This window comes from Ovis canadensis, chromosome 6 (assembly GCF_042477335.2).
Source record: "Ovis canadensis isolate MfBH-ARS-UI-01 breed Bighorn chromosome 6, ARS-UI_OviCan_v2, whole genome shotgun sequence".
NCBI classification, from domain to species: domain Eukaryota; kingdom Metazoa; phylum Chordata; class Mammalia; order Artiodactyla; family Bovidae; genus Ovis; species Ovis canadensis.
The window spans coordinates 30,861,973-30,885,377 of NC_091250.1; the positions used below are offsets into that span (position 1 = coordinate 30,861,973).

The 23,405-nt window shown below is 41.6% G+C and overlaps 1 long non-coding RNA gene across 1 annotated transcript; it reads right to left on the minus strand.

Annotated features, from left to right (window-relative positions):
* Window positions 1-364: 364 nt before the first annotated feature.
* On the minus strand, window positions 365-5,615 carry LOC138442090 (uncharacterized). The gene is made up of 3 exons (XR_011257539.1): window positions 5,262-5,615; window positions 3,609-3,768; window positions 365-2,490 (listed from the first exon to the last, which is right to left on the minus strand). It is a non-coding gene; the product is annotated as an uncharacterized lncRNA (long non-coding RNA).
* Window positions 5,616-23,405: the final 17,790 nt, after the last annotated feature.

Genomic DNA, 23,405 nt, shown 5'->3' on the forward strand with positions numbered 1-23,405 from the left:
CTTTTGAGACATTAAAAGAAACAAAGCCCATTTCTAATAACCACAGCCCTTTAGTTTCTCAAAGAGCCCAGGGGTTGAGAGGTTAGAGTGGAGTTTCCTGAGTCTTGTCGAGCAATATGTAGTTGAGGCAAAGGTCATGCTCCCCGTGTTTTGTTTTAAATAATATTGACCCATTAATTCTAAACCTGCTTGTTCCTGAAATTATACAGGATTATAGTTTGCAAACTGCGGGACAATGAAGCAAATCAAGATGAATTACAGCCCTGGCCCTCCCTCCCATCCTCTGACATCTAAACGGGGAATGAGGTCGGTGTGTTTAAAAGCGCGTTAAGCACCCACTCTTCTTTTGTTGGTGATTTTCACCTTTTTTTTTTTAATGTGAAATTTAATTTTGTAACAAACAGTAGCAAATACGACTTAGTCCCAAAGACTTCATAACCGTGGCGCAAGGGAGGTCGGTGTGTTGGGGGCGGGGGTTTGAAGGGGAAGTTCTGAGGTCTTTAGCTATTCAGATCACTGCCCCTCCTCCTCCCTGCGGTGGGCGACGACGACAAACACCACCCTGGGGAATCCGGAGCGAAAAGTAGCCGCGGGTTTTCTGGGGCCGAGAAAACCTGTGTTTTTGCGCTTTGGTTGCTTTTATCTGACTGAGACTCTACCTATAAGCTTTTCGAGCTCAGACACTGAGTCTTTGTTCTGCATGCGACTGCTGCTGCCACTTAAAGAGATCGCAGATAATGTCCCCGATTTAAGATCAGTGCTTAATGCACATTAACTTTCTTTCTTTAAGCTCTGCCTCCGACCTGCGGAGGGATCACGCGGCAGTGGAGGGCAGATAAAAGCCCTTTGGACGAGGTTCACCTCCGTCCTTGTTGTTCACTTGAGAGCAGTGGAGAGGAAAACGGTCCCCACGGGCGGACTTTGGCTCCTGGAGCCGCGGGGCTCTTCGGTCTCAGCCTCGCGGAGCCTCCGCCGGGCTCGGGGGCGGGGAGGGGCCGCGGGGGAGGGGACGGGGAGAGAGGATTTGGGGCTGGGGGGCTGGATGCGCTAACAAGACCTGCTGGGAGGATTGGCGTCTGCAGGCCCAAGAGTGACTTGGGAGCGCTGATTGAGGAGGTGGATCTCGGCCTAGTCTGCTTGTGCTGAAATAGAACTCTTATTTCGAGGAAATCAATCAATCCGCAGGAAACAAAAATGGAAGTCGAGGTTTGGGAAGGCTTGTCACTTCCCCGACTTGAGTGGTGCGTGCTGGGGGCGGAGACTTGGGAGACTGAGAGAGGCCCTTTCTCCCACCTCAGCGCCTTTCCCAGGACTTCCAGAAGGGAGAATGACCCTCCTCACCTCCCTTTCCCAACCCACCCTGGCTCGGCTTTCAGCCTCTTTCTGCACCTCCTTTTCCCTTCAAGTGAGAAAAGCCTAGTTCCCGAGCTGACGGAGTCGGTTCCCTCGCCCCTCCCGCTTCCACGCGGGTCCCCACCCCCACACCCCCAGCCATCGTTACTGCCACCACCTCGGTTCCACTCAATCGATTTTTGCTGCAGGTCAACATTTATTACCGGTGAGTGTGAGGGTATTTTTTCTCCTTCTCTAGGTCTCTTAATGATTTCTGAGCTAGTTGTGTATTAAAGTGCTTAAAGGAACCTTTAACGTAATCTATAGCATGAACACCAGCCTCCTCCTCTTGGGATCAAAGATGGCGAGCTGGAGGTCGGGGCCCCCAGGAGCCCAGGCATCCCAAGCCTTCAGTCCTGGTCGCCCACCTCTGGGCTCCTGAGGCTGGGGAGAGCTGGGGCAGCAACCCCGCGCAGACCGTCCGCGGTCCAGGGGCTTTTCCTTCCCGCCCCCCTCACCTGCTACTCTAATCCTTCCTCTGGTCTGTACTTTTTTAAACTTAACATTTTTAAGGCCCCAAATTCTTCTCCCTAATACTGAATTCAAATTGGTGGAGACCTGGAAAAAGGTAGATAGAGCCCACATTTGTTTCAATTTCCCCCCACTTCCTAAATCTGAGTTTTACGGCCCACAACATGATTAGAAATTTAATTTTTAAAAATACGTTGTGCAGCCTGGGCCCTGTAAGCGCTTTGGTTAGGAGGCTCATCCTCGCCTTTCCCTCCTGGCCCTGTTTTTTCTCCCACCCCCACCCTCTTCCTGCGAGGTGCTGAAACCCGGGCGTCACTTTAGTAGAACCGAAAAAAAAAAAATTAATGGGAAAAAAAATAGAGTTTTAAAAGTCCCCAGTATTCCTCGAAAGCCCCATAAATTAACCCTATGAAGAGCGGCGAGTTCTTTTAAGGCGAGTCTATAAAAATCTAGCGCGATCTCGAAGGAGAATGACCCTCCCCCGCACCCCCGTTGAGAATGTGACCAAACAAAGGTCTGTCCTGCAATCCACACCCTAATCCACGGGCGCCCTCGCCGCCGTCGCCAGGGCTCCCCAGCCTCCGGCCGCTCACAGAAGCTGCAAAGCTGGAAGTCCCCGTCTCGCTGCTTAAATTTTGGAGAGGAATAGAAAAAAAAAGGGGGGGGGGAGATGTAATCAGATCAGAGGCATTTATGAATATAGAGTTCCTATTGATTGTCTTATAAAACCCCTTTGCAAGCTGCAGTTAATCTGAGCACAAGGAGAAGCCAGAATCGTGGCTGATGGAGGAAAAAGAGGTCTAGAAGTAAACGGGAGAAATTTCTTATAGCAGATTTTCAGAAGGAAGTTTTAAAAGCTCTCCTTTCTCTCCCAGCTTTCCTAATCTGAAAGTTGCATTTTAACTAAAATTGAAAAAAATAATAATTGAAGATGAGATTTAAAAAAATGGGTTGTGAAGAAATCCGATTTTAGACACATTGCTAATTTACTTTTTCAAGTTTTTACTTTGATCTTAAGTTTATCACTGGCCCCACCCCACCCCTAAAAGGAGAACTTCTCATTGTCTTCTATCTGAAAAGATAGAAAACAATTTATTGTGCATGGGATGTATAACTCTATTCACTTCGGTGCTGAGCATTTTATGCATTTTATATAAATGTTGACTTTAGATTTTGTTTGAAGATTAGAGAAGGCCTGGAAGAAATAAAATAGCCCATTAAAGATGTATTTAATTCTACTTAATTGCCTTTAAAAAAATCATTGCTACTCCTGTTGTAACAATGTGCTGTTAACAATTCAATGGCAGTTGTAGAAAACAGGAGATAGTGGAAACTAAGGTTACTCAGTCAAAGAATGATTGAAAGAACCATCTCCTTTTAAAAGAAAAAATTTTAAAACATTAATGAGTATACGGTAAAGGTGTTTACTTTTAGGGGGCTGTGTGGGGAGCTGCATTTTTTTTTTTCTCCTCTCAGAAGGGCTAAGAGAAGTTCAGACTCACTGGGCCCTCCCTGAGCAGGGTGTGTATCACCATCCCCTGACATTGATGGATCTTTCCTGAGCCATTTCTCCTATTCTGTTGTTCCTGCAAAAATGTTTAAGGTGTTTGCCCCACCCCTTGCTTTCCATCTTTTTCTCCCCCTATCTTTTCCCTCTTCTGTTTTCTTTATCCACTCCAAAGTGGGCTTTTTGTTTATATGCTTGCTTGCTTGTTCTCTAACAACTTAGAAAATGACCCACTCACTTGTACCAGGACTAAGGCTTGGGCTAGTTTCCTTTGAGCTCCGAGACTCCCTCTACCAATGCTTCCTCCGTCCAGGAGCAGCGAAGTCTTTCTGGCTCCTCCAATAATATGCAGCAGTCCCCCATGCAGGCAGTCTTGGGCAGGAACCTTTATCTTCGTTCTTTTGGGGAGATGAGACCTGGAGTCATTTCTGCTGTCCCCGAAAAGTCGGTGGAACAGCATATGGAACATGACTTGGAACCACGACTAATGGTAACCTAGTTTGGGGGCACTTTCTCCATTCTGCATAGTATCAACAAACCAACCCACTTAACTCTGCTCCTCTGGGCGGATATCTGGGTGGGGTTACTGCACCCAGATGAAACTTGGTGGCATCTTTCTCGGTCCTCCCGGATGAACTGGCACAGCCTTCTGTAGTGTCACTTTACGCGGCCGCCTGTATTGGATGGACCGTGAGTCTGACTGATACACCCCGCTGCATGTGGGCACGGCAGAGGTGGAGACCCTGCCGGCTGTCCCCAGCGCCACAGAAGGGGATTTGCCAACTGCCAGAGCCCAAGGCGACAGACGACAGGTCACTTTGTTAGGAAATAAGATAATATCCAACAAAAGAAAGTAAAATAAAACTCTACTTAGGCGGGCGCTGGGCCTCCGGGCGATGTTCATTCACTCGGCTCTCCTAACCTCAATGCTTCCACCCCAGCCTAAAACCCGTGAAATCATAGGAGCCACTCTTATCTGATGAGGCAGGGTCTTGTTTGTCAGCTTCTCCGACAGGGGCGAAAAAAATCCCGTCTGCAAATTCAGGGCTGCAGCTCCCGGCGCGAGGCTCCCCTCCCCAGCCCGGAGCCTCCTTGCCTCGTGCAGCCCTGCCGGCCTGTCAAGCGCCCCGCGCCTGGAGTGCAAGCCTGGACAGCTGACCCGGGCGTTCTGGACCCCTGGATTCTGCTGGGCCGCGCAGCCCAGCCCTGCGGGGGACCCGCGGAGGAGCCGCCGCTCCACCTGAACGTGCCCCCGGGGGGGCGGCATCACCCTAGGCCTCCCTGGCCGCCCGAACTGTGGCTCCGGTACCACTTTCTATTGACCACAACAGCTGCTTTATCTTTATGTTCCATTTTTTGGCCGGCGACGTGGGAGAAGGGCGGTGGCCAGACGTGCCGCCTCGCATGACCCTGACGGTATTTTCAGAGGCACCCGGAGAAGCGGCGGCCCAGAGGGCAACCTACGCACCTCCGGGGACTCTTCTCGGGTCCCTCCGGACAACAAAACTGGAATCTAATCCGCAGCTGCCGCCGCCGGCCCCTCCTTCCCTCCCCCAACACCCCCCCCCCCCCCCCGCCTCCCGCGGCGTGCCTAGCCTGCCTGCCGCCCCGGGCGAGCGTCAGACCCAGGCGGCCAGGGCGCCACAGCTTGCCCTCAGAGTCCCGCTGGGCCGAAGCGCCCGCCGCCCCTGCACGCGCCGCTCAGGGCCTGGGCGGCGGCGTCGTGGGCGGTCGGGGCCCGGCCCGGGCGCGGCCTCCGGGCTGCGCTTCCAGGGACGCGCGCTGGGCTCTGACCGCGGATCCTCCTGCTTCTCTGCCCTCTGGGAATCCGCTTAGGGAGGCCCTGGCCCGAGGAGATCCCCCCCACCCCGCCCCACCGCATCCCCCTCACCCTCTCTGGGGCTTCTTCGCCTTCGCTCCCAAGCGGCCATATACCTCGAATGGGCCTTCCCTGGCCGCCTCCCTCCAAGCTGCCCCTCGAAGCCCCGGGGTTGAACATTAACCAGTCGGAGCTATAGAGTGGGGTAAAACATTACGTATAAAAATGAATCATCTATCCGATCCTGGGAGAGAGAGCCTATAGCGAGCTCGGCGTCTAGCGCTGCCTCGGCCATGTTACCGGTCCGACGCACCGACCCTCCTGGCGGCCACTTCCCCAAGGACCGCTGCCGGCGGCTGGGGTCTAGTGGGGGCTGCAGGGCTCAGAATTCTAGGATCAGTCTCTCTCCATGAGGAGCCTAATGTCTACACCTTCTAACACGAGCTCATGTCCTTTCCTCCCACACCTGAGGTGCACAGAAAGGTCTGGAACAGTTTTTTCTCTCTTCCAAAGGTTAGTGGGAGTAGCTACGGTTCCAGGACGAGATGCGTCCCAGGGGATCTGGAGAGCCCAGGCTGAGCGGTTGATTCCGGGGATCGAGCCCCAACTCTGGCGCTCCAGGTGGACCCCGGGAGGCAGGGCTGGGTGGGCAGGGAGCTGAGCGGGAGCCAGGCCCGAGTGGAGGCGTGCAGTGGGCGGCGCAAGGGGCGGGGGTCCGGGTCGCGAGTCTTGAGACCGCGCAAGCCCTGGCCGGAGGTTTCGGGCTGAAATCCCAAGTTCACGTCCCACGCCAAGCCGCATTCGCCCGGTCCTGCCTTCGTCCTACTGGGACCTCTTCTTTCTTTAAACATAAATAATAGAAAGTTACAAGGGTACTGACTTGCGTGTTAGGTCCACGTGCCCAGTCCAACGTACAGAACTTACAAGAAGATAACAAGAGCTGGAGAAGCAGTGCGCCTCCTGAGTTCTTGTGTCCTCACCTGAAAACATTACAAAGGTGATTACCTTTCTGTATGTCTGTCTCTGCCTGTCTCCTTTCCCTCTCCCCGATTCAAAGAAAGAAATAAAGTGTCTACAAACACGAGAAAGATGTGATGTTACAAAAGCGTTCAGGAATCGCCAACCAACGTGCACAACAGTGCATGAACCTCTTAAGAAGATTGGTTTATTTCTATGCAGAATAGAAATATTCTGCTTTACTCAGAATAGATTGCCTGACCCATAATAACCTCTCAGAAAATATTTTTTGAACAGGTAAACTTCCCTGCCCTCCCCACCTCCACCGTATCAGCTCATAATTTTTACTGAGAGTATTCCCCCAAACCTTTGTGTTCGGGTGTGTGATAAAGTGGCTGTGGTGGCGTGGATGTCTGGGGTGAACTCTGCACAATTCCATTTCTCTCATGGTCATATCCTAGCTCCTTCAAAGGCCACTGCTTCTCCTTCAGTGTGTTCATGTTGATCCTGAGAGTTTCCAGGGATGGGGGAGGGTGGCAACTGAGACTTTGGTGAACAAGGTTTTTCAGAGAATCAGCAGGCATCAAGTATGTGGGAGTATTATGTATACGTATTAGTTGGGTACTAATCAGTTCCAGAAGAAATGGCTTTGCGTTTAAGATGTGGTTGCAGGATGTCCATTGCCTCACGCAGTGTCACAGCGCTAACTTCAGTGCACACAGCATTCTTTGTGATTCCCATCGAGCAATACAGCCCACTTTGTCACCACCCAGCTCTGTGTTACCCCTCTTCCCCCAAGAAAAAGAGAATTGACTCAAATGTTCTAACCATTAGCTTCCCAGAGAGAATGAACTGATCAAAGGAAACGAATTTTTTAAAAGGTAGGAGTCACACTCAATTGCCCTCTGGTGACTTAGCGATACAGAGAAACATAGATGGATAAAGGACATTTATTAATACTTTAAAAGATGCGTATGGTTGGGGAAATGGGTATTATAAAGGGTATTACAGTGCTCCAACTGTCTCCTCCCTCACCAAATTACCATGTTATCTGACACCCTCAATCTATTTGTGTCCTGGGTAACAGACAGTTTGACCAAGAGGTCATAGACTACAGGGCTTGGATGATTGGATACAAGTTTGACAAGAAAGGAATCTGGGTGAGGGCCTCAGAGAAGATGAGGCCACAGTGGCTGCAGCAGCCTCGCAACGCCAAATCTCTGCCGGGCCTTGCGTCACGTGCAGCGCCTTGTCAGGGAACAGAGAAGCCGGAAGAGCTTTCGGTACAGCCGCATCCGTGCAATTTCAGCGCCTCTCCGCATCCCTTTTCGGGGCCTTCCCATTATTTCCTGCCTTCGTGTATTCTATTTTGCCTTTCGCCCATCTCTGGAGCCTCTCCCCAGAACTGTAGCTGCTACTGGAGTAAGCATCCTCTGCTTGTCCCCATTTGAATTAAGGCTTCGGACTGTTTGTAGTATTTGCTCTTCCAGATAGGAAATGTTTTATTTAATTGAGAGTCTTCTTGTAAACCATTTGTGTTTATAAATATGGAGTGCTTGAATAAACAGTAAATGTGTCAGAGCCAATAGGTAAGAACCCAATACAGGAGTCTGCCCTTTCCTAGAATCAGAGGCACTGCGCACATTCTTTTAAAAAAGCCGCATTGCATCCTGGGTATCCTGGACGGTTCCGTGAGCACACTCCTTTCATCCCAGGCAGCATTAACCTTAGCATTATGACTACCAAAGTAGGAAATCTCAATTCAGTTTACTATTCTTATTTTGGAAGTACCTTCTCTGCCTTAAACTATCACTTGTGGGTTTGTACACACTGTAAAAATTATACATTGCGGGAGAAAACATAATAGTCCTGTGTAGAGTTTATATGCTAATGTGAGTTCTCTGAATTTTCCACTTAAAAAAGTGTTTAATTTTCTTGTGTTATATCCTATTGTTATTATCTTGGCAGTATTTGTGCTTCAAAAAGATGCTTAGCAGTATATTTTTTTAAATAGTAGTTTGTATATGTTAATCCCAAACTCTTAATTTATCCCCTGACTTTCTCCTGTGGTAACCATAAGTTTGTTTTCCATGCCTGTGGTTCTACTTCTGTTTTCTAAATTAGTTCATTTGTATCACTTTTTTAGATCCTACATATAAGCAATATCACATGACTTTTGTCTTTTTCTGTCTGGCTTACCTCACTTACTCTGACAATCTCTAATCCATCCATGTTGCTGCAAATGGCATTATTTCATTATTTTTTTGGTTGAGTAATATTCCATTGTAGAAAACTATTTTTTCCCCCATATTATGCCTTTGTCAATTACCATGTGGGGTGTTTTAATGTGAGTTAAGATTTCAGGGGTCATTTTCTTTTAAGCTTTTTGTGGGAGCTTGGCATAGTACTTGCTATATAGTAGATGTTCAATAAATGCAAATTGATCAAACAGTATAATTAAAACTTTGTTCACAAAATTAAAGTTCAAAGATATTAAAATGTTAAATTGTCATAAATTAAATCTCAGATTAATTCTAATTGATCTCTAATCTTTTCTTGACAAATCAAATATGTAAAAGAATTCTATGGAAGAAATGTCATCTTAATCTTTTTTATCATCACTACTCATATTTATGTCAGCATTTTTAGGATGATGATGAATCATATATTTCTTATCAGGGTTCATAAGATACTATAGATATTTTAATGTTTAATATATCTTTATTAAAATAGAAAATTAAAAAATATATAGCTTGGGACATGTGTGTGGTGACGGAGACAGAAAGGAGATGTGTGTGTGTATGAGCATGGAGGGGGCTCTGGAGACACATAGATGATAGAATTTTCCAGCTTACAATGTCAAAACCTAGGATCACTTTACTAATAAAGAGATTATGATCTCCAGTTCTCACAATCATTTTACACTTTTAACAGTTTCACTATTCACAAATATACAGTAAATTTCAATGCATCAAAATATACTTGGAATAAGTTGTTTTTTCACTTTTATAGTAAGAGATGAAGAAATTTGAAAAGTTAAGAATGTTAGTCGACCTAAAAACAACGAAAAAGAGTTAACCCAATGAGACACTGATTAAAGTCATAAGTTAAACAAATCATAGCTATTTTAATCTCTATTATTTGTTGCCCAGTAAGCTTCAAATATTTTTTATTAGTTTATTGGTGACAAAATATCCCTTAGATCACTTATCCCATCCACTCCCACTTTCCAGCTGCTACTGTGAAAAATGAACATGCTTCAGTACACCAATGGGAGAGTGGCGCTACTTTTGATAAGGCACCTCTGAAGCACTTAATATTTTTTATTATGCTGGAAAATAAATGTTTTGCCTTATCATGCCAAATAAATGAACACACACATACATGAACAAACAAGTAAAGGTAAGGATTGGAATGGTAAGGAGTTACAGTGAAGTTGGTTTTGCAGTGCCTGTAGAGCTTTCAAAGATCCCAGCTTCTGCTGGAGAATCACTAGTCCTGGCCTGGCTGTTTCTTACAAGGCGCTCTAAGGAGGGTTAGATTACTGAGGATTAAAAAAATCAAGAAGGAGGAGGATTGGGAACTTACAAAATGTGATAGTGTAGACAAATATCTCTGATTGGTCCAGGAACTACAATTATCATTTAAAAAAAAAAAAACTACACAATCATAAGATAATGGGCCAACATTATCTTGATAGCACTGTACATATATTTTTACCATTGTATTTTGATCTTATTTTACTAGAAGTTTTTCTAAATGTATATAAAGAGTGATACAGAAGATCTGAATTATTGACTTCTTTCTCTGAGTTGCTGAGCAATATGATTTTCATATATTATCTCAACCAGTTCTCACAACAATCCTGTAAATTAGGTACTATTACTTTCTTATTTGACAGATGAGAAAAATTAAGCTCAAAAGTAACTTGCCTCAGGCTATCTGGTTAATGAATGGCAGAGTCGAGCCTAGAACAGGACTCAAATCAGGCACAATCTGACAAGAGGCTGCTTCTCCTAACCACTTAGCAAACTGCCACTGTGAAAGAATTTCGTCTTCTGCATCATTTTCTGTTGATGTGATCAGAAAACACCCTTCATAAGAGGTGCATATGTTAAGGAAATATATGAAAAGTGCTATGAGAATGATATTGCTCAGTTTTTGAGATGAATAGTGTTTGAAAAAACGATGATTACAGTGACTAAGGCGATCAAAGGTAAAGTTGTTTTACACTTTTCACGTGTTTCAAGGTACATTTCTTAGACTAAAGCAACAGACACAACCTAAGATATTTTGAAATGTGACATTTTAGGCATGATAGGTAAAGGAGCAAACTTGCTGCTATTAAAGAAAGGATACATACACAGAGAGACATCCGTTGGCATATGATCAGGTGGCTTTTCTCTTGGTCTTGTAGCCTATAACCCGCTTCCTTCTTTCGCACCTCTCACTTCCATTGCCCCTCTGCAGACTGACTCCAGATCTCAGCCTAGAGATCCTTAGTCTGGAAAAGGCCTCACTGACACCTTGGCATTGAATCAGGTTAAGGTGCTCCTCCTGTGTGCTCCCACACCCATATCACAGCATATAACACACTTCCATGAATTAACACCTTTGAAATTATAGGCCAGTTATTTTGAAGAATGTCTCATCTGTGTGTGTGTGTGCATGATAATTTCAGGTGATTAGATTCACACTGCATATCTTCCATGTTATTGAAGTGATGCTGTGTCCTTAGGCACGCAATGTCCACTTAGACAATATTTGGTGATGTTACATTGATACCGTAATGAAGGTGGGGTCTGTTAGTTTCTCTGTCGTATTGTTACACATCCCCCATTATAGTTAGTATTTCACGAGCAGCTTTATGGTGAGGAGCTGAAAACTCCTGCTAACAACCATGCGTGTGAGTTTAGAAGAGGATTCACCAGTTCTTCAAATGTCTGCAGCCTGGCCAACAACTTGACTACAACCTAAATGCCTTCCAGATTCCTGACCCTCAAAACTGTGTGAAATAATAAATGTTTATTGTTTTAACATGCTGTTTTGGAATAATTTGTTACATTGTAATAGATAATTGATGCACTGTATCTACCTACCAGTCTTCTGAAAGTTTCTCACTTTTCATTTGTTACAGTCTTTTCCCTTTTCCTTTGCATTTAGAGGTTTATTCTATTTTTTTCCTTTTCTGCTTCCATTTTAACTGTATTTGAGGGAAAATAAAAATAAACAAATGTGTTCAATTCTCCACATTTTATCAGAAGTTCAAGGAGGTGGATCTTAAGTACAGATTTGAAGGGAACAAAGGGTTGGACTTAACAATGTTGTATAAAAAAATTTGAGACAGAAGACATATGAGATAAATACTAAGGGGCAGAAAAATATTTTTATAGGAAATAAGCAACTGGAAAATTTTTAATTTTATATTTAGTAAATGTAATTCTGATTTTTACATATATAATTTTAAGAATAATTTCTTTGTCTGTCCAGCATCAGACTCCTGTAAATAGAGCTGACTACCTTCAGGAGGAACTGCTCTTCTCTTTACTCAAACTCTGTCATTCTAGTCAGAAGGCTGATAACTCTGGTCCTATCCTGAGAGTTTTCAAATGAGATATAAAGAAGAAAAGCAGTCTTTTTCACAATGAAGAGATGAGACATCAAAAGTCAGTTTCTTCAGGACAGAAGGTTGCAGTGTCTAGTAAGAGAAAGCTGACTCAGAGGAGCAGAAATGAGAGCTGGCTGGAGAGAGTTTAGTGATGTCTCTGTTCCTGTGATCCTGGAAGTCCAGCTGAATCCATGCCCTTCCTGAGATTTTCCTGCTCAGGTCCGCATATTACTTGTTTTGCCCATGGTAGTTCAAATCTGGTTTCTGTTACGTGCAACCCAAGGAGTTCTTACTTCAGCAGTGCCCACCCCACCCCTGTAAACAGTCATCTCCCTTAACGAGAGTGGAAGAAAGTGTCTTTGGAGCTGGGATTTGAGATAGACTTCTCAGGTCCCCAGGGGCTCCAGAGTTATACTTATGTAGAAAGTTAGTAAAAAAAAAAAAAAAGAAAGAAAGTTAGTATAACTTACTTTCTTATAAGTTATATTTACATAGAAAGTAAGTATATATACTTTCTACTTATGTAGAAAATCTCATCTTCCAGTGGCTTTTTGCTAACATTGCCTGGGAAGTGTTGAGGGGGTGAAGGAGAGTTGTGTACATAAACACACACACTCACACCTGTCCAGCTTTTTTGCCAACACAATAATATTTATTGAAGGTCTATTATATTTCAGGCACTATCACAAACATCTGTTCTGCATTTGTCTAAGAAACCAGATTTTCAGACTGTTCCTAATTATAGATGAGATAATACATTTCATGTAAAAGATGTTAAATATTAGTCTTTATGAATTAGGAAAGTTATGAGCAAAGACTCATTCTATGCACCTTTCTATACCTTCTCCAGGTTTAAGCACCATGTGGGTGTCTCTCTTGCTTTCATAATAAAAGGTTAGCCCACGAAACCTGAAGCAAGATTTCAAATGCAAATGCTATTTCAATATTACTATTTGAATGACTTGTTTCTAAAGACATTTTTAAAAAGGCAATGAAAAATGAACAAAAAGTCCAAATAAAACTATAACTAAATAGCGTGACTTGCCTTGAAATTCTAGCTTTATTCATGTAAGTCTGTATCCTCCAGCAAAGCGGACTGGAACAAGTCAGCCCACATCTATATAAACAGACTGAAGTTTGGGAGAGCTGCAGTGTTAAAGGCATTAATTCCAACTTTGACTATTACTTTGAAACTTGGACAAGTGTCTGTCCAGTAATTTCTCATGTGTTTTTCCCTGCCTCGGTCTTCCTGGGGGAAAATGGTTATAACAGCTTAGAGCTCTCTTCTGAAGAAATTTCCACACTGGCAAAGGGACCAACTTTTCACTTTTGCAGTGGGTGGTCCAGCACAGAAATTCCTCAGTGGCTGAGATTCTGGAGTCTGACTGGGCCTCCCATAAGCTACAGTATTTAAACATAAATTTTATATGTAATTTAAGATGTGAACTGTTTTAATTAAAAATGGGTAATTTGATTTTTCCCATTGGAAAATTTAAAGGTGTTCCTAGAATATTCTGTAGAGTTAAGACTATAAGTCTACATCAAAAATTAAATTTTTTCTTGCTTACTTTTTTTTTCTTGCTTACTTAAAAAAATATATAATTTCTTGACTTCTTACTTTGCTTTTCCAGTTTTTATTCTGTATTCTCTACCTTTCTAATATTTTTCTTAATCATTAAATATACACATATATTTAAAATATTTAATAAATTCATAATGTTTTGTTTTCTAAATAATTCATTTATTTAATAAAAAGTTATCAAACACTTGTAAGACTCTGTGCTAGAAACAATAAAGGTTACAAAGCTAATAATAATTTATTAAGGCAAGTGTTCTATATCCAACATCGTTTATGATAACAAATCTATGAAATAGGTACTGCTAATCCCATTTTGGGCTTCCCTGGTGGCTCAGTGGTAAAGAATCCACCTGCCAGTGCAGGAGATGCAGGTTTGATCCCTGGGTTGAGAATATCTCCTGGAGAAGGAAATGTCAACCCACTCCAGTATTCTTGCCTGGGAAATCCCATGGACAGAGGATCCTAATGGGCTAGTCCCTGGGGTTGCAAAAGAGTTGGAAACAACTTAGCGACTAAACAACAACAAATTCCCATTTTATTAATGAGGAAATTGAGATGCCAAGAGATTAATTTGCCTAAAATCACCTAACTAGATATTGGTAAAACTAAATTTAAACCTGGGATTGTTTGACCTCCAAAGGTTTTTCTCTTAACCACACTACTGTGTTTTTACTTGTTAACCTGAATCAATTTATAACACTTAATCAACTAATTCCAGGAAGGTTCCAACTCAGAAACACGTCTAAGTAATGTAGATGTGCTAACTATGACACATAGAACGATACAACCTATATAGGTAGAAAGTTTAAGATATACAAGAAGAGATAAATCATGTGAAAGTGAAAGTGAAGTCGCTCAGTTGTGTCCGACTCTTCGAGACCCTGTGGACTGTAGCCTACCAGGCTCCTCCATCCATGGGATTCTCCAGGCAAGAATACTGGAGTGGGCTGCCATTTCCTTCTCCAGAGGATCTTCCCAACCCAGGGATCGAATCCGGGTCTCCCGCATTGCAGGCAGACACGTTAACCTCTGAGCCACCAGGGATATAAATGAAACCTAAGTTAGAACTCAGTAAGTATCGTATGAGTGGTACAAAGTACTTGGCCTTTCAGAAAAGAGTGAGTGTACTTCTGGTTGGGAGGATGAAGACAGCGTGTTTGAGGTGTTTTTTTTTTTTTTTTTTTTTGACTTTGGAGAAATGGGCAGGGTTTTCATAGAAATGGAGAAAGAGTATTTCAGGCAAGGAAACAGCATGATAAAGATTTAATAGCAGCTATGCCTGGTAAATCCCATGGATGGAGGAGCCTGGTAGACTGCAGTCCATGGGGTCTTGAAGAGTCGGACACGACTGAGCGACTTCACTTTCACTATTCATTTTCATGCATTGGAGAAGGAAATGGCAACCCACTCCAGTGTTCTCACCTGGAGAATCCCAGGGATGGAGGAGCCTGGTAGGTTGCTGTCTATGGGGTAGCACAGAGTCGGACACGACTGAAGCAACTTAGCAGTAGCAGCAGCAGCAGCATGGGATGAGCTTAGTGAACCAAGAATAATGCAACCTGGGGAAGTAGTAGAAGACTTAAACTGTGATATTGATAGCGAGAAAAGAGGAGACAGAGCTAAGAAAGGTAACCAAAAAACTACATTGGATGAGAGGGTTTATGGAAAGGACAAATTCAGATAAACTTCAAGTGTCTGAGTTACAAACTTCAGTTATTCTGACTAAATGATGATGCCATTAGCAGAAATATGGAAATGCTATTCATTTGAAGAGTAATTTCTTAAGTTGGGTGAATAAGAAAAGGAATCATGTCAAGGCAGATAGGGAGAAATACATTTTTGGAATCCCAACATCAGGAAGTCTAGGTTTTCCTGGTAAAAATTCCCCAACTGACATGTTCAACCAAGACTGATTTTACTGAGAAGTCAAGTTGGTGGCGGAGAAGGCAATGGCATCCCACTCCAGTACTCTTGCCTAGAAATCCCATGGTTGGAGGAGCCTGGTAGGCTGCAGTCCATGGGGTCGCTAAGAGTCGGACACGACTGAGCGACTTCAGTTTCACTTTTCACTTTCATGCATTGGAGAAGGAAATGGCAGCCCCCTCCAGTGTTCTTGCCTGGAGAATCCCAGGGACAGGGGAGCCTGGTGGCCTGCTGTCTATGGGGTTGCACACAGTCGGACACAACTGAAACGACTTAGCAGCAGCAGCAGCAGCAGCAAGTTGGTGGCAACCTATTCTGATTTTTAAGGCAGCCAAAACTTAACAAAAACTTTTCATTTATTTGTCAACTGTATAAGAAAATCCACACCATTAGATAGTTTGATATGGATTCAGATTTCGAAAACAAAAGCTCCCTAAATGTCATTAGATTGTCCAACGTCTTTCAAAAATCAAAAATAGTCAAAATTTGATAGAGCTTGTAAAAGCTCTCCTATCTTGGAACACTGGGGGCAGACTTGGGCAAGGTGTTGATACAGACAAGAGGAACTGGGCACCAAGAAACTTGAGGGAGGGAGCTTCATGATTTCTTAATAATTTATTAAGCAAAAACTATTTTTAAGGATCAGTTGGGCATAGGGCATCTTGCTAAATACAGGGGAAGAAAACAATAACAAAGCAGTTTAGTGGGCAAAGGGTAATGAATTTATCTTACCTCATAATTTTGCCAAAGGCTAATATTTTATAGCAAATAGGTTACATGCCTTGGGTTTCCAAATTAGAAAATTTAAAACACTATAATCTTTAGTATTTATTTCTTGAGGGCTTTGTCTATCTGACTCATCAGTCTTTCAAAATGTATTAGAGTTTACTGATGAAGTTGGAGCTGCCCACTATTTAGCATACTATATCGCCATGGTGCATGGGAGGACTGGACCCCTATTTACAGAAAATTAACTTAATAATGTATGTGTTATTTCTATAATGGTGCAGGTAAAGATATATGTACTTAATCAACTTTAAAAGTCTAAATAGGCCTAGAGGCACAAGTATTTAGCAAGTTCTTTTATCAATAAGTTGCACTTTTAAAATTCCACAATATAACCCACTTATCAATAATTCAAAGCTAAGGAATCTTGCTGACATGATAGAATTAACATTCAAAAAGATCTGAATAGGTTGAAATATAGAATTGAAACTACTATTGGAACAGAATGATAGATATAGGTAATTATAGTAAAAAAAATATCAATAAACACCCAAAGTGATGGAGTTGGCTTAATAGAAACTCCTAAAAGCTAAATTATCAGAGATTTTAGTAAATAAAGTAGCCAGCCTTCATGATGATCCCAATTATTCCAGGCTCCTATAATTCACATCTTGCAGTCCCCTTTCACATTAAATAAAGTTAATCTATGTAGCTAATAGGATTTGTGAAAATGATAATGTGTGGCTTCCAAGGTTGGGGCATAAAAGACATAGCAGCTTTTTTTTTTGGATCCCTTTCTCTCGGGGAGAAGTAGCTGCCATGTCGTGAGGCAGCCTTATGAAGAAACCCACGTGGTAAGGATCTGAGGCTGCCTGCCAACATCCAGTCTGAACTTCCCAACCATGCGAGGGAGCATCTCTGAAGCAGAACCTACAGCCCCAGTAAACCTTTCAGATGGCTACAACCTCAGCCACTCCCTTGAATCCAACCTCACAGTAGACTTTGAACTAGGAACCACTTAGCTAAGCTGTTCGCAAATTCCTAACTCACGGAAACTGAGATATTGTTGTTTTCAGCTAGCGAATTTTGTAGTAATTTGCTACATGCTAGTAGATTCGGGAATGGGTTGCTGCCATACCAAATCCTAAAAATGACGGAGAGGCATTGGAATGAGGCAGTGGCAGAAGTGAAAAGATGTTGAAGAAAGTACCAGTGCGAGGTGAAAATATTTGAACAGACTGTTATTACAAGTCTGATGGCTTTTGAGGAGGCTGCTAGTGAGGAAAATGTTATTGGAAACTCGAAGAGGATAGCTCTTAATTCAGTGACAAAAAGTTGAGCAACACTGTCACCTGCAGTCATGTAGGAACTAGAAAAATGGACCAGGTAAAATATATGATAAAGTGTTCATTTTGAGTGCTAAAGGTGCTCCTTGATTTCTTCTCGCTGTTGGGTTAAAGGAAAGAGGAGGAAGATAAGCTAAAAGAACAACTGTTAAACCAAAAAATGCCAAGACTTGTTAGTCTTGAAAATTCCCAGCCTCTCAAGATGGGAACCAATGGGAAACTAAGAATTGGCTTCTAAGCAAAGATCAACTCCAGGCACTGTCAGACAACCACTGTATAAAAATGAAGCTGAGGATATGACTATAAAATCCTTTGCTAAGATTTTAGAAAGAGCTAAGATTATCACTCATGAGAGTTGGCCAGACAATTAGGGCTTCTAGGAAGCTTAAGGGTACTGTCCATCAGTAATCTCAGTAGAAACTCTACATAGATAAGGGATTATCTCAAGCAGATATGTAGGTGTGGCTTTTGTATAATGAAATATAGTAAGATTCACAGGCTGCTGCTGCTGCTAAGTCACTTCAGTCGTGTCTGACTCTGTGCTATGCCAGAGAGAGCAGCCCACCAGGTTCCCCTGTCCCTGGGATTCTCCAGGCAAGAACACTGGAGTGGGTTGCCATTTCCTTCTCCAATGCATGAAAGTGAAAAGTGAAAGTAAAGTCTCAGTCGTGTCCAACTCTTCACAACCCCAGGGACTGCAGCCTACCAGGCTCCTCTGTCCATTGGATTTTCCAGGCAAGAGTACTGGAGTGGGGTGCCATTGCAGGAGACCGATTTAAAAAAGTATTTAATTGTTAGAAACATCAGCAGCTTGGACTGAAAGGAACAGAGACAGAACAAAAGGAAAAGAGTCTTTGGACCTATAGGCAGGAACCAGACTGAGAAAACTACACAGATCCAAACCTAGGCCACGTTTCATGGAAAAATCAGTTAACTCAGAAGGCAGAAACCAAGAGCTTAACAGTCAGAGCCAAGAGTCATGGAAAGTCACTCCCAGTAAGCACTAGGAATAAGTTCTAATGAAAGAACTTCCAACATTTGCCTAGCTAGACTATAGAATTACTATGAACCAGGGATTGCTATTTCTCTTGCTTTTTGCCCTTTGAACAGGAACGTATATAATGGTTATGGCTTTCCAGGTGGCACCAGCGGTAAAGAACTCGCCTGCCAATGCAAGAGATGTAAGAGATGCTATCCTACTCTTCCTCCATGATCGTATGTTGCGGGGGGCAGGGGGGTATGGAGGTGGGTGGACAGATATCTTTTCTCTTTAATCCACAGGTTTTTCAGATCAATGAACTGTTCTCAAGGAGCCATACCCAGAGAACTTCATCCATATTGGGCCTCACTGAGACCAACAAAGATTCTAGATTTTGAGATGATGATGTAATGGGATAAAACTTTTGGTGGTCTTGAGAAGGTATGAGTACAACGTATCTGTGGAAGGGAGATTAGTCAGTGAGGGATAGAGGATGGACTCCAGGGTCAACCTCCAACATGGCCCCAAATAATTCTTGCTGCCTGATATTAATGCCCCTGTTTAGTCCCTCCCTTCTCACACTGGACAGGACTGACTTGCATAACCAGCAGTGTATGAATATTACGGAAATGACAACATGTGGCTGCCAAGACTAGGACATAAAGGATTTTGTGACTTCTGCCTTTGCTCTTAGATCACTCACTCTCAGGGCAGTCAGAAATCATGTCATTTCATGAGGACACTTAAGCAACCCTAAAGACATATCCATGATAAGGAATAGAGCCAGCATGAATTTGACTGCTATATAAGCAAGCCATCTTAGAAGCAGATCCTCCAGCCCTAGTCAAGCTTTCAGAGGACTATAGACCTAGCTAAGATTTTAACTGTAGCCTCATGAAAGACACTAAACCAGGATTACCCAGCTAAGTTGCTCTCAAATTCTTGAGCTACAGAAACTGTGAAAGATAATAACTGTTCATTGTTGTTTTCAGCCACTAAAATTTGGGGCAATTTTAATGAAATAACAGATAACTAAATCAGTGAACTGCAATTTCATGCTGCTGCTGCTAAGTCGCTTCAGTCGTGTCCATCTCTGTGCGACCCCACAGATGGCAGCCCACCAGGCTCCCCTGTCCCTGGGATTCTCCAGGCAAGAACACTGGAGTGGGTTGCCATTTCCTTCTCCAATGCATGAAAATGAAAAGTGAAAGTGAAGTTGCTCAGTCATGTCCAACTCTTCGCGACCCCATGGACTGCAGCCTACCAGGCTCCTCGGCCCATGGGATTTTCCAGGGAAGAGTACTGGAGTGGGGTGCCGTTGCCTTCTCCGAATTTCATGATGAAGCAATAGTTGAAATGACTGCTTAAGAATATTTTGTAGTTTTTGACTGCATCAACTGAACAAACGTTCCATATCAGGTATGGTAATAGTTCACTGCTAGACTTACATCCACTTAAGATATTGTATATAGTGAGTCATTGACTTTGAAAGACATTAGCAAACACATTGAGAGCACTAAAAGACTATCAGGATAGTGAAGACAACAAAATGTAACATGAGGAGTCTGTGAAAACAACTAGTGTGCATGAGAATACCTGGGGCTGCTCTGAGTAGACTTGGGGGTGACGTGGCATTTGTACATGTGTTTAAAGTATTAGCTCAGGAAGCAGGTATTAGATATATCCAGCGTGTCCTATGTTCCTTAAAAGGGGAGAATAAGAGCAAAAGGCTAAAAGTTATAGAACAACAGATGTTAAATAACACAGAGAAGCATTTTTGGATGTTTCTAGTTCTCTAACTAAAGAACAATTTCTTCACTGGAAGAATTGAAACACAGGCTAAATCATCACCTATAAAAACGCAGAACAGAAAAATCCTGGATTAGGATGTTGGATAAACTCTGCAAACTGTCTTCAAGGTTACTTTCTCATCTGTCCTAAGATATATTTATTCAGTTACTTGCAATAAAGAGCAGATTTATAGGAACTCCCTTACACGAACCTCTAAAGTCTTGTAGCAGTTTCATCACAGGTGATGAAACATCCTTTTGCAGGTCCATGTAATATAATTAGTGTTTTCCCAATTACATGAGCATCTAGAAACGAAGCAGAGAGATAACTATAGAGAAAGATACTGTATTAGTTCCGAAGATTTAAAAAACTTCCCTGGGACAGATGTATTTTCTGAAGCTAAGATTCAATTGCTTCGGCCTCATTTTAAAGCAGGACATTGTGGATTAGATTGATTTCTAAGATTTAAAGTCAACTTGTATATCACAAACTACAAAGAAGGTGAGCATAAATCAAATCATTTTCCCCACTGAGAATCATTTCATTATCTACTGTTTGAGGAACATCTAGGGGATCCATTATGTGCCCTACATGTATCTGTAAGTGTTAAGCTTTCAATCAACTAAGCGGAGTCATATAATTGTTGATAACAGAGTTGGGAAAAGAGCTGAGGTTTCTTAAATCTTAATGTAATATGAACAATTTGGGGGTTTCTTAAGAGCTATATTACTTTTTCTAGAGTAAATAAGAAGGAAAACTACACAGGAGTTTCAAACTACTATGTAAAAAGTAATAAGCTACAAGCATATATTGAACAATACAGGGAATATAGTAAATATTTTGTAATAACTTTAAATGGAGTATAACCTATAAAAACATTGAATCACTATGCTGTACATCTGAAACCAATATAACATTGTAAATCAACTGTACTTAAATAAGAAAAACAAAAAATAAACAGAAGATGAGTGAGTTGATGTCCTCATCCTTAAATAACTTCAGAATTATTGCTAAGAAAATATTTGCAATTATAAAAACAATATGCCTGTAACATTTTATTAGATAATTTTGTCTAATGTAATAATATTTCTTTAAACAGAAACATAGAAAACAAAACTATATTCTTCACCAATTATCTCTGAAGTTATTAAAGAAACTTTTCTCAGTTTTATTATCTATAAATTGGGATTAAAACACTGATTTGTTATCTATTGTGTTTTGAAGATGTTTCTGATAACTGTGAAATGCTTTTAAAAAAATTTCATTTCTCAAATTTATTAAGACAGTGATCATATGTTCCTTGAATAATGCGTATTAAAATGCCAAGCTTAAGTCTAAAGTAAACATTTTTTATTTTTTTATGTTACACAGGCTCAGTGTCCTGAGTGCTTCCCAGGGAATGTAAAAGCCCATTCTTAGGTTGCTGTCTTAGAAAAAGCTCATGTTTAACATCTTATCAATGATCCTCCAGACTAAGCCTCCTGAGTTATTTTTCTATCATCATTATTTTTATTTTATATTACCAGTATAGATTAAGAAGAAAAATATATAAGGCAAAGTATTCATAAATATATCAACATTTGAACATGGATACTTGCCTTTCAAAATCTTAATTAATATGGCAAGATTTTTAGATTGTAGTTCAAAGTTCTTTGCTATATAACTGAGGGGGAATGTCTGCTTTTTCTCACTTCTTGCTAAATGTTTCTAGCCTATGAATCTTCACTTATCCTTGGGATCCACTGGGATTAACATTTATAAACTGCAAATACACAAAAAGCAAAGGGCCAAGGCTTTCCAAATAGGTATAATTTGCTCTTTGTAATGGTGGTAAATGAGGTAATATTAATTATCATTAAGAAGAATGAAGAATACTCATTTTCAACATATATTGCAATTAAATGCAGTTTCTTTAAAAGCTGAATTGGTCTGGGTTTAGAATCTAGAAAACATAAGGAAGTGTATTTCTGGTAATGAATGATAGGAGCATCCACTATTTCATACTAGATGGCTACTTACATGTGCCATGTGGTAATGTTAAATATTTAAAATACTGAAAAATTAATATATTTACTTCCCTTCTTAGAAAGGCTAAGGGCTTTTTAATTGAAAGGGCACTGTTAACCTATGTTTGAAGATTTAGTTTTAAGGACATTATAGCATAAACTAAAATGTTGAATGTCTTTGAATGTGGAATATAATTTTCCATTGCTATGTGTTTATTTCCTATAATGGAAGCTAATCTCATATAATTTTTATTTTTATCTTTTTTTTTTTTTTTGGCATGCAGTACCTTACTTCCTTGACCAGAGATTGAACCCATAATCACTGTGGTAGAAGCACAGAATCCTAACCACTGAACTGCTAGAAAATTTCTTAAAATTTTAAAAAGAAAATAAATTTTAAAATGTAGAATGAATGTATTTCTCTTTTCTAAACCATTAAAAAAATAAATCATATGCCAATATCAAAATATATCATTGTTACTGACATACAGAATATTTTGAAAGTTCAATGTCCCTTTTCTTTAAGACATAGCTTAAAGTAAATTTTCAGTGTTTGCCTTAAAGACAATTAATCCATCCTCAACCTGTGTGATCCTTTACCCTAATAAATTGGTTCTCCCTTTGTGGCTTTGATATTTACAATTTAATTGGTACTATCAGTGCAACAAATGATATGTATCTTCATATTTTAGAGTATAATTTCACAGAATTTTTGATACATTATAGATCATAAGAGTCTATCATTAACTCAGTGCATTAAAACAACACTGGAGAAATAAATGCATACCATTTTAGATGGTATAATGGGAAAGTAGAGAGATTCAGTGTGGAATACACTGACCATTACCAGGGATTCATGGTTACTTATCCTTTTCGTTTATCTTTAGTCAAAAATGAGACCAAACATCAATTCAATAGCGTATTAAGATTGCATTTCTTTAAAAAGTGTTTTGAGGAAGGCAGTTTGAAGAATGTCTTGGCCCATCGACATGCAAATAAATCCTAGTAAATACTTGGAATTGCTAAAATCGACCATTTATATTCTAAACACGTCACATTGATTGGAAGACTCTAAAACTTCGCTGGGGCTTCCCAGGTGGCGCTAGTGGTTAAGAACCTATCAAGGCAGAATACTTAAGAGACTCAGGTTCAATCCCTGGGGCAGGAAGATCTCCTGGAGGAGGGTACAGCAACTCGCTCTAGCATTCTTGTGTGGAGAATTCCATGGACAGAGGAGCCTGGTGGGCTATATATAGCCCATAGGGTTGCAAAGAGTCAGACGCAACTTAGCTTGCACGCAA